Below are 14,105 nucleotides of genomic sequence, written 5' to 3'. Positions count from 1 at the left end.
ATTAGATACATGCTTGAAACTTGCAACACATGCAACAAAATGATACATGAGTAATACTACAGAATTTGGTTAATCAGAAACAACCGGAAGTGAGTTAGGGCCCGAACTTATTGTACGCTCCTCGTGCATCATCAGCGTCCGGTTAAAAATTAGAATCATTAAAGTTACTTTGGTACATACAACCAAAAAAAGTTGACGTGTTTCTCTTTGATTAACATTTATCTCAGATCTCTTTGCTCTTTTTCATCCATCCCGGAGCAGCTGGTTCCGCAATGGCACTTGACCTTTCGAAAAGAAATGCTTTCCCGTCGCATTAGCATAAGGAACACCGCATCTGCTGTAGACACTGGATCTCCAAGGTGACTGCGAACAAAGCGGCACGCGTCCGAAACACGAAACCGCCGTCACCAGGAAATGGCTACGGATTCCTCAAGAAGGTAATGCACACGTAAAAAGGGGTTTTCTGATTAACGGCACGCGAACTGGTTGCGTTCGAAGATCTCACGATCGGCCTCCCCCACTCGTCCAGCAGGAGTCAATGCATCGAGGTGTGTTTCTCTTCCTTGGTAACTTGTCATAAACGTGAGTTAAAGCTAGGAAGGCGCGCTTCGTACAGCGTGATCCGACGCAAACGGTTTATCTCGTTCCATCGTTTTTCCTCTTAGAATAAATCTTTCACAGTCTTGGGTACAGCTGTCCATAAGTTAAGGTAGGAATTTTTAACGGGTGAGAGGGATTAGGGTTTGAAAGAACGTTTTGACACTATGAAAATGGGGCGAATCTACACCCCTCACAAAATCTTTGGAATATTGTTATATTAAACGAAGCCGTACTGAAAAGAGCTGGTGAAAGAAGATCTATACTGGAGACCATCAAGAAGAGGAAAAGAATCTGGTTAGGACACTGTCTAAGAAGGAACTGCCTGCTAAGGGATGCCTTGGAGGGATTGGTTGAAGGAGGAAAAGTCCGTGGAAGAAAGAGATATCAGCTTATGGATGATATTAAATTAACTGGGTCGTATGCTATTACGAAGCGTAAGGCAGAGAATACGGAAAGCTGGAGATTGCAGTGAAAAACCTGCCAATTAGGCAGAAGACAATGAATGAATGAATGAAGCATTAGGTGATAGGCACACAGCCTAGGAATGTAGCAACACATGGTGTCTGTCTGTCTGTTGGACGTTCTTGCGTTTTCGCTGATATATGCCCACCCACCGGCGCATTTTTTTTCCAGTCAACTTGTGAATGCAGGTTCATTTCTTGCTCTCTGATTGGCTGTTGGAAAGTTACGGTGCTCTGATTGTGAGAATATCTTACTTGCGCTGTACGTTAGGTTAGATTAGGCTAGGTTAGGTTAGAAAACAAATTTTCGATGAAAAATTTTCCAACAGCCAATCAGAGAGCAAGAAATGAACTCGCTTTCACAAGTTGACTGGAAAAAAAATATATTCGCTGCCCACCGTGCCTATCACCTATTAGGGACGTGAAGTTTCATTTTAACGATAATACCGAAAAGTTGAGAAAAGCACAATAATGTGCCTAAAATGTATTTGGTAAGTTAAGTTGGGTGTTTCGGAATCGCAAAATAACTACGAATTTTTACACTTTAACGCGAAAAATGCCGCGAAATATGCAATATAAACGGGGGACAGAGGCGTCTCGTGACCGCATGCGTCATTTGTGGGAAAAAGGACAGCTCGCTCTGCGACGACATTCATGAGCGTTTCTACATTCTAATGTGACGCATACGTCAATTGTGGGAAAATAATTATTACTTTCTTTCACTTCAGATCCAAGGAATGTAATATAAGCTTAGTTGAGCGCTCTCGTGTAAAATAAATACTTCTCCTATATGAAGAAATTAGAATGTAGAAACGTTCATCAATGTCGTCGCAGAGCAAGCTGTCCTTTTTCCCACAATTGACGCATGCGCAGCATGCACCGCATGCGTTCACGAGACGCCTCTGACGGGGGATAACACTTCTCTTGTTCAAGAAGAACTAACTACCTGAAACGCTATTAGATCTGTCCTTCGTAGTCTATCTGGTGATAGTGTGATTCAAATGAGATTGTCACGCTTCATTTATTGCAGTTTTCCGCAGACGTGACTGACAGTGTTTAACTTCGTCCTGAAATAGAATTCTCTGAGGGGATCTCCCCAGAAGGGAAATTTCGTGGGAACGGGAAAATTTTCAGGGAGAAGCTCCCTTTTTGTTTCGTAGGGGGTGGGGGCGTGTATATGTGTGTACACAAAACTGTATTTTTAGGTGGCAGACATATTTTTTAGAATTGCCAGGGAAATATGATCTGTTCAAAGATTTGGGTGTTATCATTGAATAAATATTTCATATTTAGTGCATATGAGATGAAATAATTTTCCAAATGGAAGAAATTAGGTCATTTTTCACAAAGGTAAGCCATACTTTTTTTTGTCATTAGAACTAAAATTTGTTTCTATTTTCCAGAACTAAAGCAATGTGAAAATCTTAAGCATAGAAGGAACAGAAAAAAATCACCAATAGCACCGAATCTCGCCCTAAACCGCGAAAAGTAACACCGAATTGCAGTAAAAAAAATAACACAGAAATTTATGGAAAAATAAAACGAAAAACTTCACGTCCTTACCTATTGCCTAATATAACAATATTTCCAACTTTTGTGAGCAGTGTATTATATTCTCCTACTTGTTTCAGAAAAATGAATTCCAAGGGCGGATTAGATTCTTTTGCGCACTCTTTCAGACAACGAAGTTCCCGGGTTCAAATCCCGGAGTGGGCATGGGTGTTCTTTCTAGCCCCGTCTAGTTCGCTGCACTTTTTTACTCTCTCTGTACTCAGGCGTCTAATTGGTTCCAAGGCGCAACACCGATTCGTCTACTTCGTTGATTTGTTGCCACGTAGTGATTGATTGATTTGCTTTATTTTACTTCGCTTCTTGTGCCAGTTTTGGCTAATTTGCGAAGATCGTGGTAAGTGATGATGTGATGAAATAGATGAGCGGACACTCACAAATATCCATGCCCAGGCCAGGATTCGAACCCGGGACCCCTGGCGTCGTAGTGGTGTCACGTAGTGCATTTGCTATCTGCACCGTTTGCACTACGTTCTGGAGCGGTGTAAAATGTGGTGTATGGTCACGTGCTGCATCTAACCAATCAAATGAACCATGAAAGCGGCAGACAGGCATTTGTTGAATCTTTCGGACTCGAACATCTTTTATCGTCTAGTTGACGGTTTCTTTACGCCAGCCTGACACTGGGATGCACCTGCACTACACCTTGTGTCAAAAAGTGTAGTGTACGGGGCTACAGAGTCTCCCTTTTCAATTTCATTACCTATCCTTATTGTCACGATTAGCCAAAAGTGGAAGAAAAGCGAAGCTAAATACAGAACAGTGTTGGCAGTAGTAGCGCTGGAAAAACGATTTTTTCCCTCTGCTAGCATCACTTCTTGCTCTGATAGGCTAATCGGGATTTGTCCTATGGTTTAAAGCTGTTTTCATTGGGGATCATACACGGGACCCCCCCACCCCCACCCCGATGGCATAGTGGTAATGTCGTCGTTGTAATGAATGGATTCTCAATTCGATACCCTTTAGAGGCAAATAGATTTTCGGATTCGACTTTAAACTATAAGCCCAGTCCCAATTAGCCCATATGTACAAAAAAGTGGACTTAAACAGAGCCTAAAGAACCCGGGACCTTTTGATTACAAGAGGACAGCATTAGCACAACACCATCAAATAGACTCTGCTATGATCTTTCATCTTTTCTAACCACTACGGTTGACCGGTGTGGTTATTCTAAAGGCAGAGGGTTGGTTTCTCACTAGGCTATCCTAGGCTATAGCCTAAGGGTCGCAAGTCCAAGGAGACGCTGAAGGGGTAGAGGTGACAAAGATCATCCACTATTTAAATTCCTTAATATTGTGATAATGGCCGAATAAATCAGGTCAAGTCCTTTTACTTGTTAATTTCATGACAGAAGGTAAACAGATTGAGTTTCATAGCCTTTACAAGTGTTATTAATATAGACCGTGCAATTAATGGAAGTGAAATACCACCATAACAAAGCCATTAATATAATAAGAATAAGGCCGGGACTATTTTCAGCAGGTGGTGAGAATAGCGTAAGGGCTATTTTCACTAGGTGGTGAGAATAGCATATAAGGCTATTTTCACCTGGTGCTGAGAACAGCTTATGGGGCTATTTTTACCAGCGTAAGTAATTACCTGACCATAGCATTGTATTTTATATTTTATTACATTCATTGGCAATATTGGGGGTCTTCCTGATGGCATAGTGGTAACATCTTCAACTTGTAATCAAGGTGTCCCGGATTCTATACCCGGTGGAGGCACATTGTGGATCGGATCCCATTTTAAAATGTAGGTCCAGTCCCGATTAGTCTAACTGTGCATAAAGTGGACTTAAAATCTCATTGGCATTATTACTTAAGTTACTGCTAAAAATTTAATTTAATTTAAAAAAATTGGTGCAACTAGTACTACTGTCACCAGGTAGTGGAAATAGCAGAGAGTGCCAAGACCAGAAATTACATTATCTGGTTTTGGGAAGTATTTACAGAAATAATTTTAATGCTAACAGCCATAAACCTGACTTGCCTAACCTAACAACGAAAGCATTAAGGAATGCAATACCCCTTCATATTTACGTCATGTGACATATTACCAGCACCAATTCATATTGGAACATATTGCGGTATTTTTCCAACTTCATAGTGTGCAGAAACATTACCCGTTGTTGTTGTCCATACGAAAATTAATGCACGCAGATATAAGCTTGATGCACATCAACAACTAAAGAATGTACACATACGTGTAATAGGCTAGATTGTAGATCATGCACATGCATGGTGTAAAATCTGGTGAAAATAACTCACCAGCTGATGAAAATAGTCACTCCGTAAAAATAATATGTAATCGAAGGGTCCTGGATTCGATACTGAGACGAGCCCAATCCTATCAAATAATGTAATGAGTTTAGTTTATATGTATCTTGTATTTCAACTGAAAGAATGTGTTGCAATATGAAACACAATTATGGGCTGAGACTGCCAATTGAGCAGTCTGTACATTTTCTTCTTCTTTTATTCCTGCATAATTCTTGTTGATTTTAACAAATGTCATTATGTATGTATAACATTGTATTAATGTGTAACAATGGAGCTTAAAAAAGTGTTTTGCAAATTCTAAAAGGATTATTTTATTTAACTAGAAGATTACAATACTGAGGTAAGTGTTGATTATATTGCTGAATCTTCTGGTCGATTGGATATCGAATATTAATCCTAATATTCTGAGTTAAGAATGGAAAAGTTTGTGTTACTGGGAAAGACATTGCTACCATATTTTGTTCATTTTTATATTAATTTGTTTAGTGACCTTAGAAATCTTAATTAGAAATATCTTGATGAGATTTTGGCTCCGTGGTCATCTAACTCACCCTCGATTTCGCAAGGATTTTTTTTTCTTATGAAGATTATGTGTTGCTAAGTGTGAAGAAAGAAATTCTGGAGCTATTGCGGCAATGCCTGTCTCTATAGAGTTCTTTTGGAAGGCATGTTAGAAACTGACCAAACAACCTGCCCCCAACACTATTTTCCGCACTGACACATGAAGGTACAAAAATATTAAGGCTAAAATTTAACCTCAGAAGGTAACTTACCTCGGTTCGAATCCCACTTTAAACTGTAGATCCAGACCCGATTAGTCTATCTGTGCATAAAGTGGACTTAAAACGAAACTCAAACTCAATAATAATGTCGGAAGGGCCCAAAACAAAGGATAGCCTAGGGGTCCAAACAATTTAAATCCTCCCCCCCCCCTCTTCCCTGTCTAAAAGTATGTACTCGTAGAATTTCGCAAGGCGTCAAGTTACGGGAAAATCCTACGAACTTACACCCTTCAGTGTCTGCCGAAATGTACGATATTCATTTGCATACACTGTGGGGATACTGACATCAGCTGCCATACGTACCAAACGTGAAAGTTTCCTCAAGCCGACGCGATTCATTCAAAAGCTCATGTCGTGGGTGGGAGAGGTGCATGTATGATCTTCCAATGCTCTCTCTCTCTCTCTCTCGCCGCATGCTCTCAAGAATTCTTCATGTCATGTCAGTAGACCGGTTGGAGTTCAAAGATCATATGAGAATCCTGACGCCGACATTGTTGCCTCACCTATCGTTGAGGTCGCCGGATCCATTGTTGAGCTTGCCTCGTGAGGTTCGCTTGGGATGACAATGGGGATTTATTAACTTTGGTCCGCCACTGTGGATACCAGTATACCAAATTGGAAGTGGTGTGGAACATCACTACCATGTGATCAATGACTCTAAAGTGCTGAATAAATTGCATTGTTAGTTGCCAGTGGCGGCGATTGGGTTTCAAAACTAGGGGGGGGGGGCAAGATGCCAAAGGCAGTTTACTTTCCCTTGGTAGATAAGGTTTAGTATACTGCGGGAGCAAAAGTTGCAAAAAGTGTGTGTGTGGGGGGGGGCAACTGCCCCCCCTCATCTCTCCTAATCGCCGTCACTATTAGTAGCTATTCTAAATCGATTTGTGAGAGAGAATTGTTTGAGATAGTTGTCACTTTTCACCAGGAGCGGCGCCAGGAGAGTGCGAATGGGTGTTTGCGCTCCCCTTAATTTTCTTCCGCACCCCCTTCAGCACTTCTTTTTCAAAACCTACTTTCACCCAAAAATACTGTTAAGGAGAAAGTTTGGAGTAACCAAAAATAGTTTCTGGCAACTAAACATTGTTTAGACAGACAAGCAAATGATTATTTACCAGTACAAAATGCTCTTTAGTAATCGTGCGCATGTGCTTATAGTTATCAAAGAATTTGTTCAAAATTACCCACTTTAGTAAACGCTTCTATTTTTTGATTAAAGTTACCAAATAGCTTAACCAAACGTGTTCTGATAATTGAACCAAGTCCGTTCTTTTTTCTGTGTTGCGGTGTCATTTACGTTATGGCTTATGAAAACCATGTCATATCGAACGTACACTATTATTGTGTACTACAGGCAAGCCATTGATACTAATTTGAATTGGAGATTTGGTTCCAAAATTGGGGGTGCAAGGCACGAAAAAGGGGGGAAGTTTAAGGACAGTTTACTTTGCCTTGGTACATAAGGTTTAGCATGGGGAGGGGGGGGTAAAAGTGGAAAAAGGTGAGGGCAACTACTCCCATGCCCACTCTAATCGCCGCGACTGTACATGTATGTATCATTTTTCCTTTATTTTGAACATCGCACTCCCTAAATTTCATTCCGCACCCCTTCAGCACCCCTAGATGGTTAATCCTGGCGCCGCCGCTGCATTCAATGGCTTATAGTTACATGGTGCCTTTGTAATGATCATCCCTTACACACCCCCGGTGTAAAAAGAGAACTGAAGCAGAGGAAGAGAGTAACCATCTATAAAAGGTAGAAAGAAGTAAGCACGAGTACTAACTGGCAACATTGGCTACAACAAATGGACGGGAAATGTAGCTTGATTGTGCTCCGTAATTTTGTGTAATTTGTAAAGTTTTTAGTGAGTTGTGGCGCGTATTCTTACACATGGAGAACTGTAAGTACGTACTATAGCACTATGTAGAATAAGAATTACTGTCCGAAATGCAGCATTGATACAGAAATTCAATCAATTTAGCTCGTTCTGGTGACTACGCAAATTGTAAGAAAACAGTATTGCTAATCACTACAAGGTGTTATTTGGAGCAAGTTGCTACCCGTTCGATATATCGCAATGAGCTTCCGCGTAGAATGTTTTAAAGTCGTAGCAAGACAGGAAGTGAAAATGTGGGGTTGTGACTGTATTAAGTTAAGCCATTTAAATGTGCACAGTTGTAAGAAACAGACATAGAATATATGACATCCACTGGTCAAACATGGAGTTGTAAATCTTGTTCCAAAGCGAGACAAAGTAGTCAACTAGAATCCACTATGCACACCAGCAGAGGTGCCAACTCTTATTTACCTTTACAAAATAATCCAGGATATAAAATAAGTTGCAAAGTTAAAGAAAGTACGTGTAAATATTGAAACTGAACGTGAACTTGTAAATATCTGGATATTGTACATCAAAAGTTAGATGAGAATTAAACTTAATCAAGAAAGAGGATGAAAACTAAGTAGCTCCGTCCAGTTCGCCTCACTTTTTGACAGAAGGTGTAGTGCAGGTGAATCCCAGTGTAGTGAACTAGACGGGGCTAGTGCTGGTATATGTCCACTGTAGGCCCAATACCGATTAGCCAGTTGGGCTTCAAGCAAAAACCCAACTCAATTCTCGGTAACACTTCCGTATAATGGAAACGGATTTCTTCATTTTTACAGAAGAAACTACTTACGGAAATCACTTTCTGTATCATCGTTGAAGTTCTTTAATGTGTTTTCTTTCGCTGTGTAATATTTTTTAGTGTGAAATCTTTTTTATATATATATAAAAATATCTCTCCGACACGCAATTCCTGTTGCTTCCATTTGCTTCTATACGTCAAGGATGGTCCGTGCGTTTCATGACGTAAACCCCCTGTCATTGTTTCCAAACACGCCTTTTTGTTGCAAGATTTTTTATTTTTCGAAAATTCAAACTATGCTTGCCTAACCGAACTTAACCTAACCTTACCGGAAATGGTTTGTGAGGCTAACGCCAATGGTTTGTGGGGCTAACGTGAATGGTTTGTGAGGCTAACGTCGATGGTTCGTGGGGCTAACGTTCATGGTTTGTGGGGCTAACGCCAATGGTTTGTGAGGTTAACGAGGTATTAGCATAATTTCAAATCCGGCGACGAAATTAGGTATTTTTCGGTGAAGAAGGTTGGAAAAACTGCATACACACTTCAAATCGACAAAACTCTGTGACAACGCGCGATGAACCAGTACGCTATCGCCACATTGTGCGTTACAGAACTGGAAAAATGAAAAACAGCGAGTACTCGTAAATTTAAAAAATAGGAATTATTTTCGTTAGAAATTCATTATTACACCTAAAGAAATGTTCCTCAATGTAGAATCGTACGTTAGCAATGTAAAAAAAGTGCGAAAGAAATGATTTCTAGGTGTTTCCACTATACGGAAGTAGTGGAGTCAATGTAGTGTTAATGTTGGTGTCAAGTTGAAGAGATATATGTTAATGGAATTGAGTGACTTGTTTATTTTTCCGTTTATAGTTTTTGTTGTTGTTGTTGTTGTTGTTGATTGATTGATTTGCTTTATTTTACTTCGCTTTTTGTGCCACTATTGGTTAATCGTGGCGATGAGCATGAATGATGATGAGATGAAATGGATGAAAGGAAATCACAAACACCCAAGGACAGCACACAACACTACCTTCACAGAGAATTACACTGGCCGAGAGTCCAAACGCCAGAGCCTCGCTAGCCTGCACAATGCAGCCCAGGATGTACTACGTGGAAGGGAGGTTGATATTTTGGTGTCTATGTAAAGGGTTAGCCCCGGAAAGAAACTTAACTTACTGTCTGCAGCAGTGTTTTTTTTTACAAGTAGGTTGGTTCCTCAAACAACCCTATGCAACGCATTTCGCTCTAGTATCCAGTCTGTCTTATGCGAGCTACAGAGTTTACAAGACAGTTTGGAGACCAATTATTTGTACCTATATTTCTGACATGTCTTTCTCAGAATTTTAAGTAGCCTGTGGCTGCAAAGAGTCAAGGTATCGACCTTTATAGGCATCGTGATTGGTGGATAGGGCAAACGTGCTCATGATGCTTGAAGCCGGGACGGTAAGAAAAACAATATCGTGGCATTTAATTCCGTCGTTTATTGGTGACCTCTTGGCTCCGGGTGCCACGTTTTCCATCAAAGGGACTCTCAATGCACGTCTTCTTCACCCTCAGGACGGATGAGGGTTTTATAGACGGGAGGTCTTCATCACGGTTAAGTGCATGAGGCACATGTGGGCCTCAAGGCACTACAAAGAAATTCCATTTCTAATGCCTGACGTCGGGGATTCATATTTTTCCGCTCCTTTATTATATACATTAAGGTCAAGTTCTACCATGTTCTGGCTGCTGTTATAATACTACTGATGATATCCCCGTTTTCCAAATGTCTTGTCGACCGCATTGTTCAAGGCTATAAATCGGTAAAGCTGTATTTCTGGTTGTATGGAGTAAGGTGACCAGATTTTTAAAACAACAAAACGGGACAATTTTCATATTTTCTTGAAGGATAAAACAGGATTGCAAAATGTACACATTTAATAGAAAAACTGGTTTGTCATAAATACAAGGGAGTCAAATGTAAACCATAATTTGTTTTTTGTTTTTTATCTAGTAAATTTACGCATGTAGAGTTGCAAAAGTTTGCTGCATTTTAGCACAGATCTATTGCTGATCTACATCTATTTTCAACTTTGAGTTAGTGCCTACCTTGAGAAGGATAAGTCTTTGGGGTCCACGTGCAGTCACTTATGAGCCACTGCGAAGGCCTTTCCACCCATCTGCCTGCGAACTGAGGCCATTGTCGAACTTTCTCCTCCATTAGTAAACCTGCTAGCTTGGTAAGCATGCACAGAGATATTGCATTTTCATTTGCCGATACATTTCTGTAAGTTCTACGCTGACAGAGGGCAAGAAACCACCCCCTTCTCTGGTGCAAGTGTGCAGAGGAGGCGCCATCTTTAAAATGGCGTTTCGAAGCTCACTTGATCAGTGTTGCAGCCTTGAGGTCGTTTTGTAAATAACAGTTGATACCTCATGTAAACTTGAGCTGTATACAGTCTGCCTTAATTTTTATTGGACTTCTAAGGTTTTAATTTTACTCTTGTGATACTTATGTTTGAAATCTAAATAAATAAGTAAATGCTGTGTAAATAACTTACATAATATGGTGATGTGCACTGCAATCCAAGCAAGAAGTTCTTTAGAATTAGAAATCATTCATTGATATTGTACCGATGATCTTCTTCAGTACATCCTTCAAGGTCACCTTATCAACATAGCTTTCAAAGTTTGTACTGAAAGAGCACTCTTGTCACTTGTTCACAAACCATTCGTGTACGAGAACACTCGTTCAGTGGGGCATTAGTTTCAGGTAAACAGAGAAGAAACTCCAATATTTTAAGAAATTGGAATATGACATTGCTGACATTGAAATGTGAAATAATTTCTACCCAACAATTTTTATTTATTTATTTACTTTTATTTTGGATTACTGTTTTAAGTTACCAAACAATGCCATAGTTCATAGTATTAGCACAGACAAATGTATGTAAATACATACAAATATTTACCTACATTTGTCTGTGGTATTAGTAAGGAAGATGTATTGTTGCAGCAACTCTTTGCCGATAATTCTTTGTCACAAATTATGACATTTTTGGGGTCCCGTTTTAAGTTTTAAAAGGACAGAAGAGAAGTTAGTGTGATAACTCTATTAAATGGAGTCTCTTAATACCTTCGATACATTCACTTATTTATAGCATTTCATCAACCATTTGAATATAAAATATATGCTATGATCTCATAGTGAGAAATTTTGACACAAGATGGAATATAGATTTTAAAAAGTACTATTAAAGGAGAACAGGACAAAATAGTTCCCCAGAAGAAAACCTTTATGGTTCATTTCTGCTCATTTCGTGGTGCAATCATTGGGTAAAGTCATGAATATTATCTCTTCAGCTGAGATTTAAACTGTCGGTGTCTGTAAGGTTCGTCCTACAGCTTTTCTTAAAACATTGCAGCAGAAATATTATTTCAAGACTTCTTGGTGTAAGGTAAAATTTGTAGTTCCAACAACAAATATACGTGAACTATCTAAAAAGGACAGGGGTCATATTGTTTGCCACGTTTAGCCTTGAAGTCTTTACTTATAATGAAGTGTGTGGTATAAGATTTTAGCTTTACACCATAACCACAAACTATGCCAAGGTTTGTGATAGTGGTGAGTCATGAGCGTCGCCAGAAATTTTTGTAGAGTGGTCAGGCAATGAACAAAACTTAAATAGTAAAAATAATAATAACAATATTTATTATTATTATGCTTATGTTTATTATTATAAAACAATTACTATTTTAAACTAATAAAACAAATTTTATTCCAAATTTATTTTTATTATTATTATATACTTGGGGAGACTTTTCTACTAGATCCACCAAATGAACAAATATCCAACACAACTATTTTTTGTTATTTGTTTTTTATGAATGCATTTCACATAGTTAGTGTACCGAAATGTATAGTTATTTTTCGGTATTAACTATTACACACCTCTTCAAAAAAAAAAAGTGTTTGTTGTGTGCCCTCTCACATAAAAGTCTAAAACTGGGAAACCATTTATTCTTCAGTTTAAATGAAGAAGATGAAAAATATACTGGTTTCTGTATTTTACTCTATTTTTTCTATTTAATGCATTTTTTACTTCGTTATTCTGTGCGAATAATAACTAACAGAACGTTATTTCTTTTATTTATAATAAAAGACACTTGGCAGGAATAGTGGGATGCGGTAACGGAGAAAAAGCTTCATGCCATTAAGCCCCACATAAGTGCATGACGTTCCTCGTCCCGCCCCTCTCGTCGAGAGGAAGTTGTTCTTACTCGACTGCGTATTGGACACAGCCGTCTAACTCGTGGTCACTTGCTGCAAGGGCTGGACCCTCCGATGTGTCTTGTCTGTGATGTCGTTCTAATTATCCGGCATATTTTCGTTGAATGTACCGATTTTGTTTTCTTGTCCAGAAAAACACAACACCCTTGCACTTTTACCCTTTAGCAATGGGCTTCTTACACCCCTTGTTTTAACATGTTCAGTAAGAATTTTAGACAAGGGGATACATTGAGGGGTTCAAAATTGATGATGATTTAATCTTAAAATGGTCACTGTGTGGTGTATCTCAACACATAATCGAGAGGTTCTTACATCTTGAAAGCAGTGAGTGTGCTTTTCAGAAGTTTGTCATCACTCCATTAGCTTTTAACACTTGTTCTTAACATTCTTCCTATTCAAGCTTCCGACACCTCGAAGCAATGAAAGGGTATCATGTACCTCCTTCAGTATTCTGCAATGTTTCCTCAGCGAAAGTGACAAGAAAAAACGAAATTTTGAAGAGGGAAGTACAAGTTTTAACATTGAGAAAGAGAAGGTAGTCGTGTTGCAGTAATCTAGAAGCAAGAAAAAAAAAGTGTCGAAAAAACAAGATCCATTGATTGAACGCTTCTTGTCTTACAGCAACAAGCCTCAAGGCGGGCGGGTTGTATTCTGTTGCCCTGGGGTCCACTCAGCTCCTTCCTCTGAGTCCGTTTTGGATCAAACCGAATTGCTTATGACAGCCGAATTGTTGTGAGAGTTACGCGGCTGGTGATTATATAAATGTTCCAAATATGTGAAATGTGGCAGGTTTTGCCCAACGGCATAATGAGCAGATTTACAGTTTGGTGTTGAGACAATGCGAAGTTGCAGAAAACGTAGAAGCTTGTTTCCTTGTTGCGTCATGTGCAAGTTTTTGGGCGAATATTATTATTGTTTTTATTGTCTTCTCCATATACGAACATTGAGGACGTGCAAGTTTTTATTGGTGGAAAGAAATTGCTCTTAAGAATTCACTTAGGCAATTCGTGGACACGTTTTGGCATTGTTTTTTTAAAAATAAAGTGACGTCCGTTTTGCGTGTTCGATTTTAAGAAGCTTTCAGACTGAAGTGACACGTGTCGTTTGAGGATTCCACCAATCGACCGCGGGCTTGTGCGGCCCGTCATGCCGCTACGGTGTTCAACCATGCTGTTGATTGGCTTGTTCCCAAGCGACATGGTGTCACGTGTCGCTTCGGTCTGAAAACTCCCAGCCAGAAATCATTCACCGCGCATGCGCGAACAACAAATCGAGCCGACAAGATGCACGGTATTATGGGAGAATTCACACCAAAGTGACAAGTTGCAAGCGACAGGCGACAAGCGACATGGACTATTCACACCGACGCTGTAAGCGACAAGCGACCAACGAGCTCTCTCTCTCTCTCTCTCTCTCTCTCTCTATATATATATATATATATATATATATATATATATATATATATATATATTTGAAGCCGTATATATATTTGAAGACGCGGCAGCCACAT

The 14,105-nt window shown here is 39.5% G+C and overlaps 1 protein-coding gene across 3 annotated transcripts in view; it reads left to right on the top strand.

Annotated features, from left to right (window-relative positions):
• Positions 1-5,151: 5,151 nt before the first annotated feature.
• Positions 5,152-14,105, top strand: part of LOC145996039 (uncharacterized) — a 270,364-nt gene continuing 261,410 nt past the window's right edge. For 2 of the 3 annotated variants that reach the window (XM_083132238.1, XM_083132240.1), the window contains exon 1: positions 5,152-5,252. The gene's annotated coding sequence lies outside the window, so the exon portion shown is untranslated. Of the gene's footprint in view, positions 5,253-7,500; positions 7,593-14,105 lie in introns of those variants that run through there. The other variant, XM_083132239.1, reaches the window with a different exon arrangement.

This window comes from Lepisma saccharinum, chromosome 12 (assembly GCF_977018435.1).
Source record: "Lepisma saccharinum chromosome 12, izLepSacc3.1, whole genome shotgun sequence".
In the NCBI taxonomy this organism is placed as follows: Eukaryota; Metazoa; Arthropoda; class Insecta; order Zygentoma; family Lepismatidae; genus Lepisma; species Lepisma saccharinum.
Note: the sequence above shows the minus strand (reverse complement) of the source record. Positions and strands in the feature narration are given on the sequence as shown.